The 23,086-nt window shown below is 42.6% G+C and overlaps 1 protein-coding gene across 7 annotated transcripts in view; it reads right to left on the bottom strand.

Annotated features, from left to right (window-relative positions):
- LOC133474472 (multiple epidermal growth factor-like domains protein 11) overlaps positions 1-23,086 on the bottom strand; it is a 296,652-nt gene that overhangs the window by 156,685 nt on the left and 116,881 nt on the right. The window lies entirely within an intron of this gene.

Below are 23,086 nucleotides of genomic sequence, written 5' to 3'. Positions count from 1 at the left end.
CTGAGGAATGCAGTATTTAACATTGACCAACACTGCACATATCAGTGTGAGAAGCTGTTCTCTGTGATGAATATTAACGAAACATTACATAGGAGTCGCCTCATTGATGAACACCTGCAGTGCTTCCTGAGAATTCAAGTATCCAGCTCTGACAAAATGGCATAAGAGCAAAGAAATCTAAAAGTTTTGATTTATTATTGTTTGACGTTTTACTGAAAAGCACCATTTCTCTTTATATTTTACATTTTTTGCAACATATTCATATTTATAGATATATTTGTGTATAATTTTCCATCCATCCATTTTCAACACCGCTTATCCTGGTTAGGGTCGCGGGGCGCTGGAGCCTATCTCAGCTGACTTCGGGCGAAGGGCGGACTACACCCTGAACTTGTCGCCAGCCAGTCACAGGGCACATATAGACACGGACAACCATTCGCACCATCACTGAGTGGGAACTGATCCCACGCTGCCCGCACCAAAGTCAGGCGAGTGCACCACTACACCATCAGTGACCCTAATTTTAGGTTTAACAATGTATTTTGGCCCCACTTGTGGAGGTTTTTTTATATTTATTTTATTTTAATGGATATTTATTGAGAATCAGAATGAGAATGAGAATGTTTATTGAGAATTATCCATCCATCCATCCATTTTCTGAGCCGCTTCTCCTCACGAGGGTTGTGGGCGTGGACCATCGGGCAGGAGGCGGGGTACACCCTGAACTGGTTGCCAGCCAATCGCAGGGCACATACAAACAAACAACCATTCGCACTCACAGTCACACCTACGGGCAATTTTAGAGTCGTCAATTAACCTACCATGCATGTTTTTGGGATGTGGGAGGAAACCGGAGTGCCCGGAGAAAACCCACGCAGGCACGGGGAGAACATGCAAACTCCACACAGGCAGGGCCGGGGATTGAACCCCAGTCCTCAGAACTGTGAGGCTGACGCTCTAACCAGTCGACCACCGTGCCGCTATTGAGAATTAGTAAACAGATAATCTGTCTCCCACCTGTCTTGGAAGTTAACTTGTGCATCTTTTGTTTGGCCTTTCTTGGGAAGGGGAAGTGCAAATTTGCTCGAGGAGACTGGTAGCATAGTTGCAACAGAAAGGGAAGGGGAGCTCGCTGGTCTAGACTGATGGGCCAAGACACTAGCAAAGCATTCTGGGATTTGTAATATTAGTGGTACATGTGCTATATACTGGCGGCCCAGCTGTAATTCACATTTGATATGGTCTTGCGGGCCAAATATAATTACATCGTGGGCCAAATTTGGCCCCCGAGCCTGAGATTGCCAAATAGCATTAAAATAGGTGTCTGGGGTATTTTTGGTGCATTACACGCAGATACAGTATTAGATGGAGCGAACCCCATTTTATGCATAGTGTATTGAATAAAGTGTAAACTTATGGATGTTAGAACATTATGCCAATGTAGCCCTTTCACACTGAGCTAATTCAGAGCTAAAGCAGTGGTTTCATTTTATCCACCACAAAAGCACCCACTTGCAGCTCTCAAAACTGGCGCCAGTCTAGCACCAAATCTTTGCAGTTCCTATTATGTTACCAGCTAAGGGCAGTGAATCCAAGTTCCTGACACAGACATTCAACTGTTTTATGACAACTAACTCTCCTGCCGAATTATGGATATTATTATGGTTAAATAATGGATGTGCTCCAGTTGTACCTAAGCGCTGGGGTACCAAACCAGCACTGGTACTAGCTCAGTGTGAAAGGTGTATGGGTGGCACGAAGGCCTTAGGTACACAAGTAGGGCTTGTGTTCACAACTCAGCACCCTGCTGTCTGATTGGTGCTTGACTGGTGACTGCTTCTGACAATTTGGGTAGAAACATTCACACAAGTGGCCTGCTGGCTGTTATTTTGTAGGGCTCTGGTAATGCGCCTCCTGTTCCTCCTTGCACAAACGAGCCGATAGTGGTCCTGTTGTTGGCTTGCTCCCCTATGCCTCCCCTATCCCTCGCCTATCTCCTGGTATCCTATGCACGCTCTTTCCATCGTTGACACAGCAAAGCATCTGGCCATGACACATGATGTGTCATCCTGCAGGAGCTGTCCAATTTAAGCAACTGAAAATGGTCTGTGGACCATCACCTCTCGACTCTGAGGCAGACATGCTAAACGACCTGTGATGATTATGTGGTCCCTTTACTTTTCCCTTTTTCTTCTCTCTTTTCCCTTTGAGTAAAGTGCTACACATTAATTCACAGTTACTGCATGTGGATGTTATTCCCTATGCTGCTCACATGCTGTTAAATAATAATGGTGGTGTTTCTGCATGGTGAAAGCAATTTTGCTTGTAGTGTAGTTCATTTTAATGATCCATAGCGGATGAAGTCAAGTGTTATTAATTTTGAGACTAACTTTTGTTGACTGTATGGAGAAATTAGATACGCTTTCTATGATATCAGTCACTAATGTCTATATATGCTTATTGTTTGGTTACAGGTAGACTGCAGGGAATACATCTCCACCCAAAATACATTCAGAAATTTACTTTTTGGCCTTCTTGCAGGCAATTCCATATAGATTAAATGTAAACCAAAACCAGCCTGTTCTCACCATTCTTGTGCTTAACTTCATCAAATCGAATCTGGAGTAATAATCACAACTGAATTCTGAAAGAGCTGAAAGATAGCTTGTAAACTGCTTAAGTGACTTCACATTAAGCAAATTTAGTTTAAAATCTGGAGTGTGAGGTTTTGCTTGTAAAACAATCAAACTTGGTGGTTGAAAGACTGGACAAAGTACTGTATCAGGAAACTCACAGAGTACACACCAAGAACAGAAGTTGCTAGAACACAGTGATGCATCTGGGTGGTTATGTACAGTTGAGCTGTCAATGTGAGATAAGAATAGGAATGTGTGTGAGAGCAAACTAAACCTGATGGGAAGCTGAAAGCAGCTTTATGTTGTTGCACACCTTAACAGGCTTTCCACGACACAGATGCCAACAAGAGAAGCTTTGTTGTATGGCAGAAGCTCTTTGGGGCAGCATAAATTAGCATAGCAAGGCAAATGTACGTTGTGCTTATAAAGGACATTACAGTGTAATCTATCAGAAATCGGACACACCTGACGTTTAACAATTCTTTGGAATTTTGTGGATTATAATGTAACACAGATAAGTTTTGTGATGTAAACAGACCCACATTAAAAGCAGTAAAACAGTAAGATTGCTCATTGAGGCTCTTGGTAGATGGTGGTGCGGTATGTTTCCCAATGCGCACGACATACACACAGTGTAATGTATGAACTGCTGCCTTCGCAAGTTAAAATGCTTTCATTGGTTTTATAGATACTCGCTTTTTTTACACACTCTGGGCTTCACTTCCGCAAGTAGATTACCAACTAACAGGGATGAATAATAATACTTTACTAACCAGCAAACAAACAACTACTATATGTGACCCTCCAGCACAAAACCAATCTGCAGTCGCACGGCTCTGTTTTCGAACTATATATTGTAGATTTTCTGAAAAGGCATTACAAATGCTTTCCAATGATGCAAAGGTTGTGGTAATCGGGTAATATTTGGTGAAGATATCCGTTTAAAGATCAGAACCGCCGTTGCGGCGTTAGCCTAGTAACAAGGATGTTTTGTTTGCATCAGGAGGGACTGTATCTTGTTGGTTCATACATGTAATGACGGACATTTGAATTAAATCCGCGGCTGCAGAGCCCCAAGCTTTCTGTTGATACCAGACATGATTTACGTGTTTTGCGCGCTGCAGTAGCCGATTGGTGTCATTGAGCTCTCATCGTTGTCCGACTTTTCTAATGAAGATTTCGCTGTACCCTTTCAAAAAAAGCATTTTTTTTTCCATCTGGGAAGTGATGTTTACTTATTTTTGTGGTGTTTGAATCACATCTGAAAATCAATCTTTTTCACATAGTCAATGGTTCATGGGCTCTAGCTCAAAACACAGCCAAGTGACTTCCGATCGCTTTGGTGCTGGAGGGTCACATATTCTCCATGGGGACAAGGTCAGGAAGATATGGTAAAGATCTCGCTGCATAATTTGCACATCTCAAACGCGATAAGAAAGACGACTGCCGAGTGATGTGTCTCTCCTTCTACAACTTGACCTGTATCAAATTTAAAATTCATGATCAAGTGAGCTACAGAGAATAAATGAAAATCAAACCTCAGGGTCTGTAACTCCTTCATGAGAGACGGCAAGGATAAATAGAAAGGTGAGCTACCCATGATCCTTTTTGTTCTGGGGTCATTTCCTGTCATTGGTTGAAATGGCACAGGCACATCTAGCAATCAATTTTCAGATGTCTACAGAAATTAAGACACAGCCTGTTATTCCTACATAGTCTACATTTGAAACAACTCCACAACTAAAATTTAAATCAAATACCTAATACCATCATACTCTCATGAAGATGCTCCATGGATTAAGCAGTCTGTGCCTCTGCCTGAATGATCCTAAAAATCAGAATCAGAATCATCTTTATTTGCCAAGTATGTCCAAAAACACACAAGGAATTTGTCTCCGGTAGTTGGAGCCGCTCTAGTACGACAACAGACAGTCAATTGACAGAGAACACTTTTGAGACATAAAGACATTGACAAAAAAAAAAAAAAAAAAAAAAAAACTCACTGAGCAGTAAAGGGTTGGTAGTTATCTGGTAATGCCGGTAAATTTTTTTTTTTTTTGACAATTGTGCAAAAAGATGCAGTGTCCTCTAGCACTTAGAGCAGTTCGAATGACTAATATTGCAATAGTCCGATGCAATGACCATTGTGCAAAGGGTGTGTATGCGGTTTAAAGTGACAAGTAGTGCGATAATCTGGGACAATGTTGGTTGTGCAAATGTTGCAGATACTCCTCAATCAATGTGTGAAAGTGTCCTTTTCAAATCTGCAGTAGAAGGTATTCATGTCGTTGGCTAGTGTGCTATTGTTCTCAGCTTGGGGGGATCGTCGCTTCTAATTAGTCAGCGATTGGAATGCATGCCAGACTGATTTAGAGTCGTTCGCGCTAAACTGTTTTTCCAACTTTGCTGCATAGTTCCTCTTTGCAATGTTAATTTCTTTAGTCAGCTGGTTTCTAGCGCGATTATACAGGGCCCTGTCCCTGCTTTGATATGCGTCCTCCTTAGCTTGGCGAAGCTGCTTAAGTTTGGCAGTGAACCACGGCTTGTTGTTGTTGAATGTGTGAAATGACTTTGTTGGGGGACACACATCTTCACAGAAACTGATATAGGATGTAACAGTGTCCGTATATTCATCCAGGCTGCCAGCTGAATTTTCAAAGACACTCCAGTCTGTGCAGTCTAAGCAGCTTTGAAGTTCCATCTTTGCTTCATTGGTCCACTTTTTCACTGTTTTCACTGTAGGCTTCGCGCATTTAAGTTCTTGCCTCTACGTCAGTATTAAATGAATCAAGCAGTGATCAGACGAGCCCAGGGCTCCACGAGGTATTGCATGGTATGCGTTTTTTAGCGTAGTGTAGCAGTGGTCTAAAGTATTATTTTCCCTGGTAGGACAGTCGATGTGCTGCTTGTATTTAGGGAGTTCGTGGTTGAGTTTAGCTTTGTTAAAGTCCCCGAGAATAATGAGGGGTGAGTCCGGGTGTTTTTTTTCCCAATTTCGTTGACTTGTTTGGCGAGCGTTAGCAGTGTGGCGTTCGTGTTAGCTTAAGGTGGAATGTAGACGTCAGCCAGGATGAATGATGCGAACTGACGCGGCGAGTAGAATGGCTTACAGTTCAAAAACAGCGACTCCAAATGCAGGCTGCAGTGTGTGCTGAGCTCCGTGACGTCCGTATACCATTTTTCGTTGATATAGAAGCATATCCCGCCGCCCTTTGTTTTCCCCGATGATTCCATGTCGCAATCTGCTCCATGAATATGGAAGCCGGGAAACATGACGGCGCCATTGGGCACAGCGTCGCAAAGCCAGGTTTCCGTAAAGCACATGGCGGCGGAACGTCCGAAGTCTTTACTGGTCTTTTACAGAAGATGAAGCTCGTCCATTTTGTTGGGTAGGGAGCGTACATTCGCAAGGTGGATCAACGGGAACGCCTATCTGTGTCCTCTTGCGGAGTTTCACCTGAATGCCGGCTCGCTTCCCTCTATGGCGCCGTTTCCGCCTCCGTGCGCCGAAAACCGCGGACGCCGCCGCGGTAAGTAACTCAGGGGAAAAAATTAGCGGATTTGCGAAAGTTGGTGAAAGAAAGTCCGGAGTAGCCTCCTTGATTGTTAGCAAGTCTCCCCTTGTGTAAGTGAGTCGTGTAATGTCTCCAAAGACGAACGAAAAAAACTAAAACAATACTAGAGAGCGCGTTACCGAGGCGACCACACTGGTTGGCGCCATCTTGGTTTAAATCAATTGTTTGTAGTATTTGAAAATGGATCAGTAATGACCAGTGAGTACATCCGGCTTATGGACGGACAAAAGCACACTGTAATCTGACCCTTTTATCCAAGTTGAGGCTAGGCATCTTTGGATTGCATGAAATATTGTCTCAAAAATCATTCGAAGTCAGGAAAACACACAGAAAAATAAACCCACAACCTTAAACTTTCAGTCAACATTTATTTTGATGTGCAAGGTCTTTGATGCGAAGAATGCTTAATGCGGTAAAAAAGAACGTTGGCGTGTGAGTTGAAGACTTAAAGAAATCACTGGCACATGCCAAAATCTCTGTTGACGAAGCTACCATACATAAAAAAAATTAAACAAGAACGGGTTTCATGGGAGAACACCAAGGAGGAAGCCGTTGCTGTCTAGAAAACATTGTTTGTGGTTTGCTAAAGAGCCTTTGGATGTTCCTTAGCACTACTGGCAAAATATTCCATGGACAGATGAAACCAAAGTTGAATTGTTTGGGAGGAACACACAACCCCATGGTGGGAGAAAAAAATAGCACAGCACACCAACATCAAAACCTTATCCCAACTGTGAAGCATGATGAAGGGAGCATCATGGTATAGGCGTGCTTTCTCCCTCAGGGCCTGGACTGCTTGGTCAATGGAAACATGTTCCACAAATTTATCAAGATATTTTGCAGAAGAACTTCAGGCCATCTGTCCAACCGTTGAAGCTCAAAAGAGTATTGGTGTTGCAACAGGACAATGATCCAAAGCAAAGAAGCAAATCAACAACAAAATGGCTTCAGAAGAAAAAAATAGGTTTTCTGGAGTGGCCCAGTCAAAGTCCTGACCTCAACGTGTTTGAGATCCTGTGGCATGACCTCAAGAGAGCTAATCACACTCAGGAATCTTGCTGAACTGCAACAGTTTTGTCAAGAGGAATGGTCCCAAATTCATCCTGATCATTGTGCAAGTCTGATTTGCAACTAGGCGGCACGGTGGACGACTGGTTAGAGCGTCAGCCTCACAGTTCTGAGGACCTGGGTTCAATCCCCGGCCCCGTCTGTGTGGAGTTTGCATGTTTGCATGTTTTCTCCGGGCACTCTGGTTTCCTCCCACATCCCAAAAACATGCATTAATTGGAGACTCTAAATTGCCCATAGGCATGACTGTGAGTGCGAATGGTTGTTTTTTCTATGTGCCCTGCGATTGGCTGGCAACAAGTTCAGGGTGTACCCCGCCTCCTGCCCGATGACAGCTGGGATAGGCTCCAGCACGCCCGCGACCCTAGTGAGGAGAAGCGGCTCAGAAAATGGATGGATGGATGAATGATTTGCAACGATAGGAAACGTTTGGTTGAGGTTATTGCTTCCAAACGAGGGTTACCCAATTATTAAATCCAAGGGTTCATTTAATTTTTCCTCCCTGTCCTGTGAATGTATACATTATTTTCAATAAAAGTATGAAAACATACCTGTATAATTGTTTGTGTGTTATTAGTTTAAGCAGACCCTGTTTATTTATGCTTGTGATTTAGGCTTGTTCACACTGCGGCTCAATTGTGATATTTTTTTTTGCCCAGTGTGACATATATCTCAATGTTTCATGTTCACTGCCAGCCTTCCCAGTTAACATGGATATTTGACTTCTAAAGCCGTCAATGGCAGTGAATGTGTTAATGTGAGCAGTAAAATTCAGATTTTTTTTATATCTGACCCAGGCCTCTTTTATATGTGGATATAAATGGGATACATATCCAATGCGGATGCAATATGGACACTCACGTCGCACTCATCCGACCAATAAGTCATCAAAAGGTAAAGAATGTCACAACTGTTCGACAAAACAGAAACGCCACAAAAGCAACGGCGGGCAAAGGAGCAGAAAACAGTGGTGAAAAGAACATGCTTTACAACTGATCAAAATGAGAAAATATTGGCTCCGGTTGCAAAAAAATTCTTAAAATTGCCACAAATGCATTTATGTTTCTTTTGGAGTAATGGCTCCTTCCTGGCAGAGTGACCTTTCAGCCCATGTTGAGACAGTACTTGTTTTAATGTTTATAATGGCACACTCTTACCAGCTACAATCAGCATCTTCACAAGGTCTTTTGCTTTTGTTCTTGGGTTAATATGCACATTTCGGACCAAAGCACATTCATCTCTATGACACTGATAATGATTATGCCTGGACCCTTGGTATTTACACTTGCATATATTGGTTTGAACAAGATGAACATGGCACCTTCAGGCATCTAGAATTTGCATCCAAGGAAGAACCACAGTTGTGCAAGTCCACACTTCGCTTCCTGAATATATTGGCTGATTTCTTTTGACTTTCCATGAAGTTACACAAAGAAGCAGTGTGTTTCAGGTGTGGCTGGTTCAAATACATCCACAGGTGTGTCTAATTAACTCAAATGTAGTCAATAAACCTATCAGAAGGTTCCAAAGAACTGAAATCCTAAAACAGGAAAACTTTAATTTCATTTCATGTTAGACTGAGAAAAAGTAGCGTATTACTTACTGACTTACTTACATTTACTTCTCTGACTTAGTTGTTAAAATAAAATAAAACATTATAATACACTTACAGAAAAGAGCACAAGGTGAAGGGCTCATCTAAAGCATTTTAATTTAAATTGTTTATTTATTTATTTACATTTTATTGTTATTTGAAATTATGGGTGTCAGGAGTACGTTATAATCCATTAGCAGGGCTGCAGAATATGTCCTACTCACCTACAAATGTTTGGAATGATTAAAAGACAAGCCTTTGGAGTTTTTTTTTGTTTGTTTTGTTTTTAAGAAAAAAGAAATAAAAATAAGAAAAATTACTCCACGATGGAACAATCTCATTGAAAAGAACAAGCGCAGTCTCCCACTAATTACAACTACATTCATTGTAATGGTGTAATGGTAAGTTTCATCTTTAATCATTTGTTGATATTTGTTTCTATGCCTGTCCATCAAAATATGTCTGTCGAAAAGGTCTGTGGCGCAAAAATGCTTTGGGATCGCTGACCCCCAAACCCACCCCAACCATACACGCTCCCCATATTATGTCCCTTTTAAGTAACATTTAGACCTGCTTCATGAGTGTGAACTGAAGTACTCTGAAAAGCCAATGTATAATAAAACGCTGTACTGTACAGTCAAACTAAAACAAAGCTGCTCACCCCGCTTAAAGGACGTATGGGGAGAAAGTGATTGATGACTAGTATTTTTTTTGTTTTTGTGTTTTTCGTTCATCTTTGGAGACATTACACGACTCACTTACACAAGGGAGACTTGCTAACCATCCAGGAGGCTACTCCGGACTTTCTTTCACCAACTTTTGCAAATCCGCTCAGTTTTTTCCCCGAGTTACTCACCGGAGCCGCGACCGCGGTCTATGGCGCATGGAGGCTAAGGTGACGCCACAGAGGGAAGTGAGCCGCCAGCCAAGTAAAGCTCCGCAAGAGAGGATACAGGTTGCCGTTTCCGTCGATTCACCTCGCGAATCTACGCTCCCTACCCAACAAAATGGACGAGCTTCATCTTCGGATAAAGTCCAGTAAAGACTGGACGTTCCGCCGCCATGTGCTTTACGGAGACTTAGCTTTGTGAAGCTGTACCTGATGGTAGATGCTTCTGGGCTTAAATCTTCACCGAGCAGACCGCATCACGGAGTTAACGGGGAAAACAAAAGGCGGCGGGATATGCTTCTATATCAATGAAAAATGGTGTACGGACTTCACGGAGCTCAGCACACACTGCAGCCCGCATTTGGAGTCGCTGCTTTTTAACTGTAAGCCATTCTACTCGCCACGTGAATTTGCATCATTCATTCTGGCTGGCGTGAAAATTCCACCTCCAGCTAACACGAACGCCGCACTGCTCACACTCACTGAACAAGTAAACGAAATTGAAAAAAAAACACCTGGACTCACCCCTCATTATTCTTGGGGACTTTAACAAAGCTAAACTGAACCACGAACTCCCTAAATACAAGCAGCACATCGACTGTCCTACCAGGGAAAATAACATTTTAGACCACTGCTATACTACGCTAAAGAACGCATACCGTGCCAAACCTCGTGCAGCACTCGTCTGATCACTGCTTAATTCACTTAATACCGACATACAGGCAAGAACTTAAATGTGTGAAGCCTACAGTGAAAACAGTGAAAAAGTGGACCAATGAAGCAAAGATGGAACTTCAAAGCTGTTTAGACTGCACAGACTGGAGTGTCTTTGAGAATTCAGCTGGCAGCCTGGATGAATATACGGACACTGTCACATCCTATATCAGTTTCTGTGAAGAGGTGTGTGTACGAACAAATTCATTTTGCACATTCAATAACAACAAGCCGTGGTTCACTGCCAAACTTAAGCAGCTTCGCCAAGCTAAGGAGGTCGCATATCAAAGCGGGGACAGGGCCCTGTATAATCGAGCTAGAAACCAGCTGACGAAAGAATTTAACATTGCAAAGAGGAACTATGCAGCAAAGTTGGAAAAACAGTTTAGCGCTAACAACTCTACATCAGTCTGGCATGCATTCCAATCGCTGACAAATTACAAGCGACGATCCCCCCAAGCTGAGAACAATAGCACACTAGCCAACGACTTGAACACCTTCTACTGCAGATTTGAAAAGGACACTTTCACACCCCACACCCATCCAGCCGCACCACCGACCACTATCACACCACCGACTTCTGCGTTAACCATCCACGAACAGGATGTGAGACGCATCTTCAAACAACAAAAGATTAACAAAGCGGCAGGCCCAGACAATGTGTCCCCATCCTGCCTCAAAGTCTGCGCGGACCAGCTCGCTCCAGTCTTCACTCAGCTCTTCAATAGATCTCTGGAACTGTGCGAAGTACCATCCTGTTTCAAACGCTCCACCATCATTCCAGTCCCCAAGAAACCTACAATCTCGGGTCTAAATGACTACAGGCCTGTCGCCTTGACATCTGTGGTCATGAAGTCCTTTGAATGTCTCGCGCTGGACCACCTGAAGAGCGTCACAGGTCCCCTGCTGGACCCCCTGCAGTTTGCCTACCAAGCGAACAGGTGTGCGGATGATGCAGTCAACATGGGACTGCACTTCATCCTAGAACACCTCAACAGTGAAGGGACTTACGCGAGGATCCTGTTCGTGGACTTCAGCTCAGCGTTCAACACCATCATCCCTGAACTCCTTTCCTCCAAGCTTCTCCAGCTCAGCGTCTCACCTGCCATCTGCCAGTGGATTTACAGCTTTCTGACAGGCAGGACACAGCAGGTCAGGCTGGGGGAGGCCACCTCATCCACACGCAGTATCAGCACTGGGGAGCCCCAAGTGTGTGTCCTCTCTCCGCCGCTCTTCTCTCTCTACACGCACGACTGCACCTCAACGCACCCGGCTGTCAAACTCCTGAAGTTTGCAGATGACACCACTGTCATCGGCCTCATCAAGGACGGTGACGAGTCTGCATATCGACAGGAAGTGGAGCGGCTGGAGCTGTGGTGCGGCCGACACAACCTGGAGCTGAACACACTCAAGACTGTAGAGATGATCGTGGACTTCAGGAGGCATCCTTCGCCACAGCTGCCCCTCACGCTGTCCAGCTGCCTTATGTCAACTTTCGAGACCTTCAAGTTCCTGGGAATTACAGTCTCTCAGGACCTGAAGTGGGCGATCAACATCAACTCCGTCCTCAAAAAGGCCCAGCAGAGGATGTACTTCCTACGGCTTCTGAGAAAGCACGGCCTGCCACAGGAGCTGCTGAGTTCTACACAGCGGTCATCGAATCAGTCTTGTGTTCTTCCATCACAGTCTGGTTTGGTGCTGCTACAAAAAAGGACAAACTCCGACCGCAACGGACAATCAAAACTGCTGAAAGGATTGTCGGTACCCCCTACCCACCCTTGAGGACTTGCACGCTGCCAGAACTAAGACAAGAGCGTGCAAAATCCTCTCAGACCCTCCACATCCCGGTTACCAGCTCTTCCAGCTCCTTCCCTCAGTTAGGCGCTCCCAATCAATGCAAATTAGAACTAGCAGACATTCCAACAGCTTCTTCCCTCTTGCAATCAACTTCTTAAACTCCTAACCTACAATTCCATTGCAACATGCTGGCAATTTTTTGTCTTGAGTTTGTTGTCACATTTCTGTCGGGCCAATTATACATTACTCGTGCACTCACTGTAGTAGTCTCACCACGCTGCACTATTTGCATATCTGTTGTTGACCAATACGGGCCACTCATGCCAGAATAGCATCTGCTCCATTTGCACACTGACTGAGGAGTATCTGCAACATTTGCATAATCAACATTGTCCCAGATTATCGTACTACTCGCTTGAAGTCTCGGCGCCCTTTGCACAATGGTCATTGCACCGTACTATTGCAATATTAGTCATTTGAACTGCTCTAAGTGCTAGAGGACTCTGCATCTTTTTGCACAATTGTCAAATAAAAAAATGTACCGGCATTACCAGATAACTAGCAAACCTTTATTACTCAGTCACTGTTTTTATTTTTATTTTTTGTCAATTTTCTTATGTCTCAAAAGTGTTCTGTCAATTGATTGTCTGTTGGCGTACCAGAGCGGCTGCAATTACCGGAGACAAATTCCTTGTGTGTTTTTTTGGACATACTTGGCAAATAAAGAAAATTCTGATTTTGAACAATGGGACAAAATTGTAGACAAAATTCAAGCTGATGGGTGTGGTCTTTTCCACTTCCTGTCCCTGAGAAAGACCCCCTGGGTATTTAACCCTTAACTTCCGCCTTCTCTTTTCTCTTGTCCTCTTGGCTAACATCTCTCCAGCTCCGGGGCAGCTTCAGTCAACCCCTCCCCTTTTCTTTGTCCTTCGTTGCCACCACGTTTGTTTGCCACCGATCGAAGAAGCCGGCCATGTGGCTTAGATTGTTTTCCCAGCCTTGATCTGTTGGCGGGGGCTCCAGAAAGCCACTCCTGGCACTCATAACAGTTATGCCCGTAGTTGAGCGCAATATCGGGGCCCGCAACATGGTCAAACGGCAGGAAAAGTTCAGAGCGCACCCAAACGGGACAACAACTTTCTTTTTGCATTTTTTGTTTTTGTTTTTATTTTTTGTGCATCTTCTTTTTCAACTAAAGCAGCTTCCTTTCCTCCTGAGATGCTCAGCGACAGACCATACTCAGGGCCAACTGCTCTACGTTCGCGAGTAGAACATGGCAGTCGTTGCCAGAGTGAACCCGACTGTACAACTTAAGTGTGGTGGCATTAATTATGTGAATTATAAAAGTCTACAGGATGAGAGTATAAGTGAGGGGATACACACGCCATTTGCATATTCATGAGTTATTTGTCGCAGTAAGTGCGTGACCCCACACCCAGTGAAAAAGTTCTATGGGTTTGCCTGCGGATACATGCAAGTTAACTGACACCGTTTTACATGCACAAAGACTGACAGAAGTGTCCTGTAATTGCTCTAGCCGCACCGCGGAGGCTGAGGACCCCACCCAAATCAATCGGGGGGCGGGATCAGGCCCAGGGGTACACCCAAGAGCAGCCCGGCGGACGGAACACGTCCCACACAGAGGGACCCAGGGCGGTCAGCCGGCCCCACCGAAGCGCCCCGACAACCGGCCACGAAGCTGGGGCCGCAGGGACCCAATACCACCACCACAGCCAAACCACACCCACCGCCCCACACGCCCCACCACTCCACCCCACCCAACCCTCCACCCCCAGGAGAGCCAGACTCTTTCTTTTTTTCGTAAAATCACTCTGCATTGTTTCCCTGTAGGTTTTTCCTTTTAGATTTTTTTAATTTTTTTAAATTCCACTTCCTATTGTGTTTTTTTATTTGATTTTAATAGTGAAACCGCTATAATCTAGAACTCGTATTTCATTCATTTAGCAACTTTCTAAATTACTGAGATTGATCGAGGTTTTTCGGCACTTTTCAAAATTTTACACATATAAAAAGATGTGGTGACCCTTTACGAGACAAAGAGTTTGATACTAACGTTAAACATAAATCGAATTAAACCGGAAGTAACACAGGCTTTCACTTCCAGCGTATTCTTTGTCCAAAATTAATTACGTTTTTATCCAAAACCAATATATGCTACATGTACTATACTATAAAGTGGCAGTTAATTAACACGTTTTATATATCGCAGCTGTCGGTGGAATCCCCTTAATTCCAAAATGACAACTTTTCAGGAAAATAAAAATGACGGCTTGCTTGCATAATTTATATTGCTGTCATATATCGTTGCCCGGTGAAAAACAGCTACTGTATACCACCTCAAACTTATGCTCAATAGCTAATTTAATATGCTGAAAAATCACAAATGTATTAGAGTGTCATTGATTAAAATGATACAAACACAGTGGGCGAGTGCTACGTATTTGCAAGCTTCATAAATCCTTAAGCAAGCATATAGGTGGCTAAATGTCCCAAAACTATCACCAATCATCATCAAAATTTACGTGGACATCTCTACTAATGGCAAATTCAACCTCTGAAAATATTACAATTGTTCCAAAATTTTGAATTTTATGGACGTTTTGCATGTTCCTTTTTCTCAAATGATCATCTTTGGAGAGGAAATAGGTTAGCGTCCATTAAATGAAAAAATATCAGGCCAATTGATCTGATATTTTCAGAGGTATAAGTAGGCATAAATAGAGATGTCCACATACATTTTGATGATGATTGATCGCTGTTTTGTGATTTCTTTCCTCAAAGAGGCATTTAAATGGTAGGTTTTTTTTAAACAACAAGCCTTCCAACATCACTATCACTATCTTCACTCGTTATTATCTAAACAAAAATATTCAGACTTTCAATATAGGCAAAAATTACACAATATGCATAGAAGTTCACTGAGGAAATGTCATTGTCTCCTGCTTGTTACATGTCAGGCTGTGACAGGTTGATGTGTACAAAATGTGGGCAGGCCAAAATCTGGCTGAAAATCTATTTAATTAGAAAACGAGCCTAAAATTACTACTGACTCTATTTTGGGAGGATTTTTTTTCTTCTGCAGACATCATTTCTAAGTCTAGAAGTATGCAAAAAGTGCTACTATTCACGAGATTAGAAAGGCCTTTAAAGTATCTTCACCTTCACCACAGTTGACTACTGTTATTAATGATTGATGTCCACTTATTTTTTGCTTTGGCTATTTTGTAATGAACAGCAAAACAGAGATAATAATCACTTTCATTGCATACCTAGAGCTATGTAACAAAAATTATCTTCCCATTCACTCACTTGCTTTAATTAAGTGGGCTGGAATTAAAACAGTTGGTGTTTGTCCACCAACTACCAACTTGATGCCAGTGGTCTGCTCGTAACACATTAAGACGTCAGAATTAATTCAATGCACATGCTGCTCCAAACATCCATCCATCCATCCATTTTCTGAGCCGCTTCTCCTCACTAGGGTCGCGGGCGTGCTGGAGCCTATCCCAGCTGTCATCGGGCAGGAGGCGGGATACACCCTGAACTGGTTGCTGCTCCAAACAATTCCAATTAATTTGACCATAATCATGAATATCCTTGCTTTCATCTTAAGCTGAATGTATTAGAAATAAACACATAAATATAACAATGTGAGTCTCTATAAATAACCACTATATATACATACAGTTTCACACAACATTTTGACAGTGTGCAATATCACCATGGAGCCTCGTCCCTGTTTAAGCGCCATTAGATTGGACCCTGTTTCACTCTAACAAATCTTTATAGGAAAATAAACATTATCTCACAGGTAGGAAGCAGAGGTGGGTACGCTAGCCAAATATTGTAATCAAGTAGGAATACTGTGGCTTGAGAATAATATGACTCGAGTAAAAGTAAAAAATAGACCTCCAAATAATTACTTGAGTAAGAGTAAGAAAGTACTCAGTGAAAAAAACTACTCAAGTACTGAGTAGATGGTGAGTAACTTAAATCAGAATGAACAGCAAAAAATAAATAAAAACAACTCCAAGTTCAGATATTACTGAACAATATCACTTAATCGAAAACATAATAAATAAAATCAATCAACAATGAACAAAATCTTTGTAAAATCACAAATTAGGGCAAATAAACCTCCAAGAAATTGTCTTATATTATTTTGTTTCCACTTGTTAAGTAGCACAATAGCCTGCAGGAGGAGAGAGATTATAAAAACAGAAACAAGGCTGCAGTGTATATATAAGGTCTACACACGCCTGTTCAAATGCCATGTAAAAGAATTTAGACAGAAATAAATCATTTTAACACTTTTTCCACTATTAATGTGACAGACTTTAAATAACTGAAATTATTATTATTTTTCTTTATCTTTTTGAGAGGTGAAATGAAAATGAACTGAAATAATTTGTTCAGCTCACCTTTGCAAAAGAGATGTTCTGGCCCAACTGGTCTTTTACCTGGTTAAATAAAGTTTAAATCTTCTTCTTCTTTTCCTTTCGGCTTGTCCCGTTAGGGGTCGCCACAGCGCGTCATCCTTTTCCATGAGAGCCTATCTCCTGCATCCTCCTCTCGAACACCAACTGCCATCATGTCTTCCCTCACGACATCCATCAACCTTCTCTTTGGTCTTCCTCTAGCTCTCTTGCCTGGCAGCTCCATCCTCATCATCCTTCTACCAATATACTCACTCTCTCTCCTCTGGACGTGTCCAAACCATTGAAGTCTTCTCTCTCTAACTTTGTCTCCAAAACATCGAACCTTGGCTGTCCCTCTGATGAGCTCATTTCTAATTTTATCCAACCTGGTCACTCAGAGAGCGAACCTCAACATCTTCATTTCCGCCACCTCCAGCTCTGCTTCCTGTTTTCTCTTCAGTGCCACTGTCTCTAATCCATACATCATGGCTGGCCTCACCACTGTTTTATAAACTTTGCCCTTCATCCTAGCAGAGACTCTTCTGTCACATAACACACCTGACACCTTCCTCCACCCGTTCCAACCTGCTTGGACCCGTTTCTTCACTTCCTGACCACACTCACCATTGCTCTGGACGGTTGACCCCAAGTATTTAAAGTCCTCTACCTTTGCCATCTCTTCTCCCTGTAGCCTCATTCTTCCCCCACCACCCCTCTCATTCATGCACATATATTCTGTTTTAGTTCGGCTAATCTTCATTCCTCTTCTTTCCAGTGCATGCCTCCATCTTTCTAACTGTTCCTCCAGCTGCTCCCTGCTTTCACTGCAGATCACAATGTCATCTGCAAACATCATGGTCCACGGGGATTCCAGTCTAACCTCATCTGTCAGCCTATCCATCACCACTGCAAAAAGGAAGGGGCTCAGGGCTGATCCCTGATGCAGTCCCACGTCCACCTTAAATTCTTCTGTCACACCGACAGCACACCTCACCGCTGTTCTGCTGCCCTCGTACATGTCCTGTATTATTCTAACATACTTCTCTGCCACTCCAGACTTCCGCATGCAGTACCACAGTTCCTCTCTGGGTACTCTGTCATAGGCTTTCTCTAGATCTACAAAGACACAATGTAGCTCCTTCTGACCTTCTCTGTACTTTTCCATCAACATCCTCAAGGCAAATAATGCATCTGTGGTACTCTTTCTAGGCATGAAACCATACTGTTGCTCGCAAATACTCACTTCTGTCTAGCCTCCACTACTCTTTCCCATAACTTCATTGTGTGGCTCATCAACTTTATTCCTCTATAGTTGCCACAGCTCTGCACATCACCTTTGTTCTTAAAAATGGGCACCAGTACACTTTTCCTCCATTCCTCAGGCATCTTCTCACGCCACTACCTTACAGTTGGTAACCTCCTTCAGATTACATCGTCTGCACAAGATGTAATCCACCTGTGTGCTTCTACCTCCGCTCTTGTAGGTCACCCTATGTTCGTGCCTCTTCTGGAAAAAAGTGTTCACTACAGCCATTTGCATCCTTGTTGCAAAGTCTACCACCATCTGTCCCTCCAAGTTCCTTTCCTGGATACCGTACTTACCCATCACTTCTTCATCACCCTTATTACCTTCACCAACATGTCCATTACAATCTGCACCAATTACGACTCTCTCTCTGTCTGGGATGCTGAGAACTACATCATCTAGCTCCTTCCAGAATTTCTCTTTCACCTCTAGGTCACATCCTACCTGTGGGGCATAGCCACTAATCACATTACACATAACACCCTCAATTTCAAATTTCAGCCTCATCACTCGATCTGATACTCTTTTCACCTCCAAGACATTCTTAGCCAACTCTTCTTTTAAAATAACCCCGACTCCATTTCTCTTCCCATCTACACCATGGTAAAATAATTTAAACCCTGCCCCTAAACTTCTAGCCTTACTGCCTTTCCACCTGGTCTCCTGGACACACAATATATCAACCTTTCTCCTAATCATCATGTCAACCAACTCCCGAGATTTTCCTGTCATAGTCCCAACATTCAAAGTTCCCACATTCAGTTCTAGGCTCTGTGTTTTCCTCTTCTCTTTCTGCCGAAGAACCCGCTTTCCACCTCTTCTTCTTCTTCTTCTTTGACTTCGACTTCGACCCACAGTAGCTGAATTTCCAACAGCGCCCTGCAGGTTGACGGCGCCGGTGGCGGACGTTGTTAACCCGGGCCACGACCGATCCGGTATGGAATTCTTTGGATGAACGCTCATATTTGTTTGGCAAGGTTTTAAGCCGGATGCCCTTCCTGACGCAACCCTCTGCATTTATCCGGGCTTGGGACCGGCCTACAGTTTGCACTGACTTGTGCCCCCCATAGGGCTGCAGTTAAATAAAGTTTAAATAAAATGATAATAATAGTAATCAAATAATTTGGTTGCACAAGGGCACATTCCCTCTTATAACTGGCATGTGGCTGTGTTCAGGAGGAACCAATCACATTCTAACGCAAATGGGAGTCCACACACATCTGCCAGGCTGCCACCATTTCATTTTTTTAAGTGCCCTAAAACACATGCATGCCTTACAGACACATTTTTTGCTTTATTCACTGAAATAACTGAATAAAGAACCTCTTTGTTGACCAGACTTATTGTGTGTGTGTGTGTGTGCGTGCGCGTGTGTGTGTGTGTGTGCGTGTGTTTGTATGCACGAGTGCGTGTACATGCGTGCATGTCCGAGCGAGCGAGTGAGAGAGAGAGAGAGAGAGAGAGAGAGATTACGGAAGGCACCTTAGAAATCCATGTTTTACAGTTACTTATGACCATAAAATAGAGCTAACAGACAAAACAATAACAAAAACATCTGCAACTTACCGCAAGGTGTCTTCTCAAGTGTCGGCTGAAATATCCAGAGGTAGCCAAATATTGTATTATTCTAAAGTAACAGTACTCAAGTAAGAGTACTGTTACTTTAAAATAATACGACTCAAGTAAAACGTAGTCATCCAAATATTTACTTGAGTAAGAGTAAGAACGTACTCAATGAAAAAACTACTCAATAGAAAAATTAATCAGAGCAAGAACATCAAATAAAATAAAAAAATTTAAAACATATGGGATGCGACACACACCTGCCACCATTTAAATTCTTAACTGCCCAAAAACCAACAACGGATGCATTGGGCGCTACAGAAACATATTTGCTTTATTATCTTAAATGACTTCATGAAGAAGCCGTTTGCTGAACAGACTTTGTGATTGTGTGTGTGTGTGTGACACCATAGGATAGGGCTAATTTTGCCATATCCACTGCCAAAAAACAATAGAAACATCTGCAACTTACCGCAAGGTGTTTTCTCAAGTTAGAAGTGGGCTGAAATATCCAAGTTTGAGCAGTCACAATTTAAGAGTTCCATGATAAAGCTGGGGTGTTTTTTAGTCTGTAAAATAAACAAGTTATTGTGGCTGTTCCCCCCCCCCCCAAAAAATGAGTCATTTTGATTGGCTCGCAAAGGCTATGTGTGTGGTCATGTGACTGCATTGTGTCGTCTGATTGGTGAAAAATTAGTCATTTTGATGGGCTCGCGAAGGCTACGTGCGCGGTCATGTGACTGCCTTGTATCGTCTGACTGGTAAATTGGAGTCAAATGACATTAGTGATCCCGTTTGATTGGCGCAACGGCCACCCTATGCAGAAGTCGAAGATGGAGTCTAAAAATAGACGCGCACACACAAGAATGAATAAAAGTAGCGAATGGCATGTCGATCATTGTAACAGAGTAAAAGTATCGATCCTTCTTCTCATAAATATTCAAGTAAAAGTAAAAAGTATGGTGCATTTAAAGTACTCTGACAAGTACAGTTTATTGAAAATGTTACTTTAGTAAATGTAACGGAGTAAATGTAACGCGTTACTACCCACCTCTGTAAATATCCAAGTTTGGGAGGTCACAATTTAAGAATATGCTGCATGACAAAGCTATTGTATTTTGGAGTTTGTAATGTAAAATGTAACAATGTAAAAGTCGTGCAGCAGGTTTTTTTCCCCCCAATATGAGTCACTACGATTGGCCTGCGAAGGCTTTGTGTGCGGTCATGTGACTGCCTTGTACTGTTTGATTGGTGAACTGGAGTCAAACGATGCGAGTGATCACATTGGATTGGCTCAACAGCGCCCTTTGCGGAAGTAGAAGGTGAAGTCTAAAAATAGATTGCGCATGTAATAATTGACCAAAAAAAATGGTGAGTAGCATATAGATCACTCAAATTGATTAGAAATACCGTTTCTTTTAACATAAATACTCAAGTAAAAAGCATTAAAACTAAAACTAAAAGTACAATTTGTCAATAATGCTACTTGAGTAAATGTAACAGAGTAAATGTAGTGCGTTCCTACCCACCTCTGGCAAGAAGTAAATATTTATGGTTGGACTATGACATGGAAGCGACTGCGCTGTGGTGGTAAGAATCTACATTAGCCGATGATGTTTCATTTCTCAGATTTCAGAGTATATCTATTCAAAATATTTCAGGCAGAAACACATAGCCATGATAGATAAAAGAATTGACCTGACAGTCACCCAAATTTAAAATACTGTAATTTCTTTTCAGTCTGATTTTCTCGTATCTTCAAACTGACAGTCAATACTTCATCTTTTTCCTTCACTCAGCCTGTAAAAATGGTGGCAAATTTACCTAACGCTCGTTTTAGGCATGCCTCAGTCTCTTGAACCCCAAGCAGCAATAAAGCAAGGTAAACAATATGGTGGCTTATGTGACTGATGATGTGCCAATATGGCCACACGCAAACAGGTTGCAGTCAAGGCTGTGAGAGAGTTTGTAGAGTTCTGAAGAAAATAAAAGAGACCAATAATCCAATTCAGTACAGGAGAATGAATTTAATTCGTAAGATTAACTTTTTACGCTTTAGGTTCTGTCAAAAAAAGTGACAAAGCAGCAGACTTAAAAATATCTGCTCTTGAAATTAAATGTGAGGATCTACAAGGACGGGGACCCATTTGCTCCAAATCAAAAACACATGCATGCAAAGATGTTCGGTAATTTCTCAGAATAATTCATGTTGATTTCTCCTTCATCTATCCATCCATTTACTTCCACTTATCCGCGGGGCAGCAGCTTAAGCAGGGAAACCAAGTCTTTCCTCTCCCAGCCACTTCGTCCAACTCTTCCAGGGGATCCTGAGGCATTCCCAGGTCTCTCCAGTGTGTTCTGGGTCGTCTCTGGGGTCTCCTCCCGGTAGTCACCAGGGAGGCGTCTGGGGGGCATCCTAACCAGATGCCCAAGCCACCTCATCTGGCTCCTCTCTCTGCGAAGAGCAGCGGCTCGACTCTGCACCCCTCCCGAATGACAAAGCTTCTCCCCCTATCTCTAAGGGAGGGCCCGAGAACCCTGCAGAGGAACTCCAGTGCTGCCAAATGTTACGGAACGTCCGTATTTTGTTACGGGAATCCCTGAACGCTGACTTGTGACAGCCATAACACCGATTGTTACGAATATTGTAGCATCCGATATTACCGGCCAGTATGGTGCTGACGAAAATTTCATTAATTAATTTGATGAAATAAACACTATATTGTTTTTTTTTTAAAAAGAGAAAAAAAATCTGCTTGGGGGCACGCTATTTTATTATGCCTCCCCCCCCGGCTGCCAAGTGGCGGAGGGGAAATTTCTCATTGCGTCCGATGTCAACGCATTATAAGTCACTAATCATCGCCTCACTGGTAGCGAATAAGCTACACTTCTAACCATGCATCTTACACGTATCGTTTACGTTATCACGACAGGAGGGCAAGGAGTGGGTCCGAAAAGATGGAAAAGCACGATGCTAATTGCTACGCTATCGTGTCATGAAGGAGCAAAACACTGAAATAAGTGATTGGGTGACACAATACATTTGTCACATACAGTAGCAGTAAGTAAACACATTTGAACAACAAAATAACAAGTCAATTAATATGCATATTTAGATATAAATGTAAAAAGATTTGTGGCCTCTTAACCGGAAATGAATTAAATACGTCCCTGGAGATGTCATCTGAGAACGGGGTCAGGTTAAAGTATATTATTATAAAAATTAAATATTTGTAATATAAGATAACCGTTATCAGTCCCGTAATGAGGAAATTTCCATCATATCAGTAGCAATAGGAGATATCATAAATATAAATATATAATATAAATAGCATGCAAGAAAAGACATCTACACTAAGTAAATTCACAAACTTGGAAATTTAAACTATTGTCCATGCATAAACTACACAATTCAATTCATCAGCAAGTTATTTGTTAGTTTGTAAAACAGAGGCCTGAGTTTTAATTGACTTTTGACATCTGATAAATCTGATTTAATAGACTT

Source organism: Phyllopteryx taeniolatus, chromosome 2 (assembly GCF_024500385.1).
Source record: "Phyllopteryx taeniolatus isolate TA_2022b chromosome 2, UOR_Ptae_1.2, whole genome shotgun sequence".
Lineage (NCBI taxonomy): Eukaryota > Metazoa > Chordata > Actinopteri > Syngnathiformes > Syngnathidae > Phyllopteryx > Phyllopteryx taeniolatus.
The sequence above is the reverse complement of the archived record's forward strand: the minus strand, read 5'-3'. Positions and strand labels throughout refer to the sequence as shown.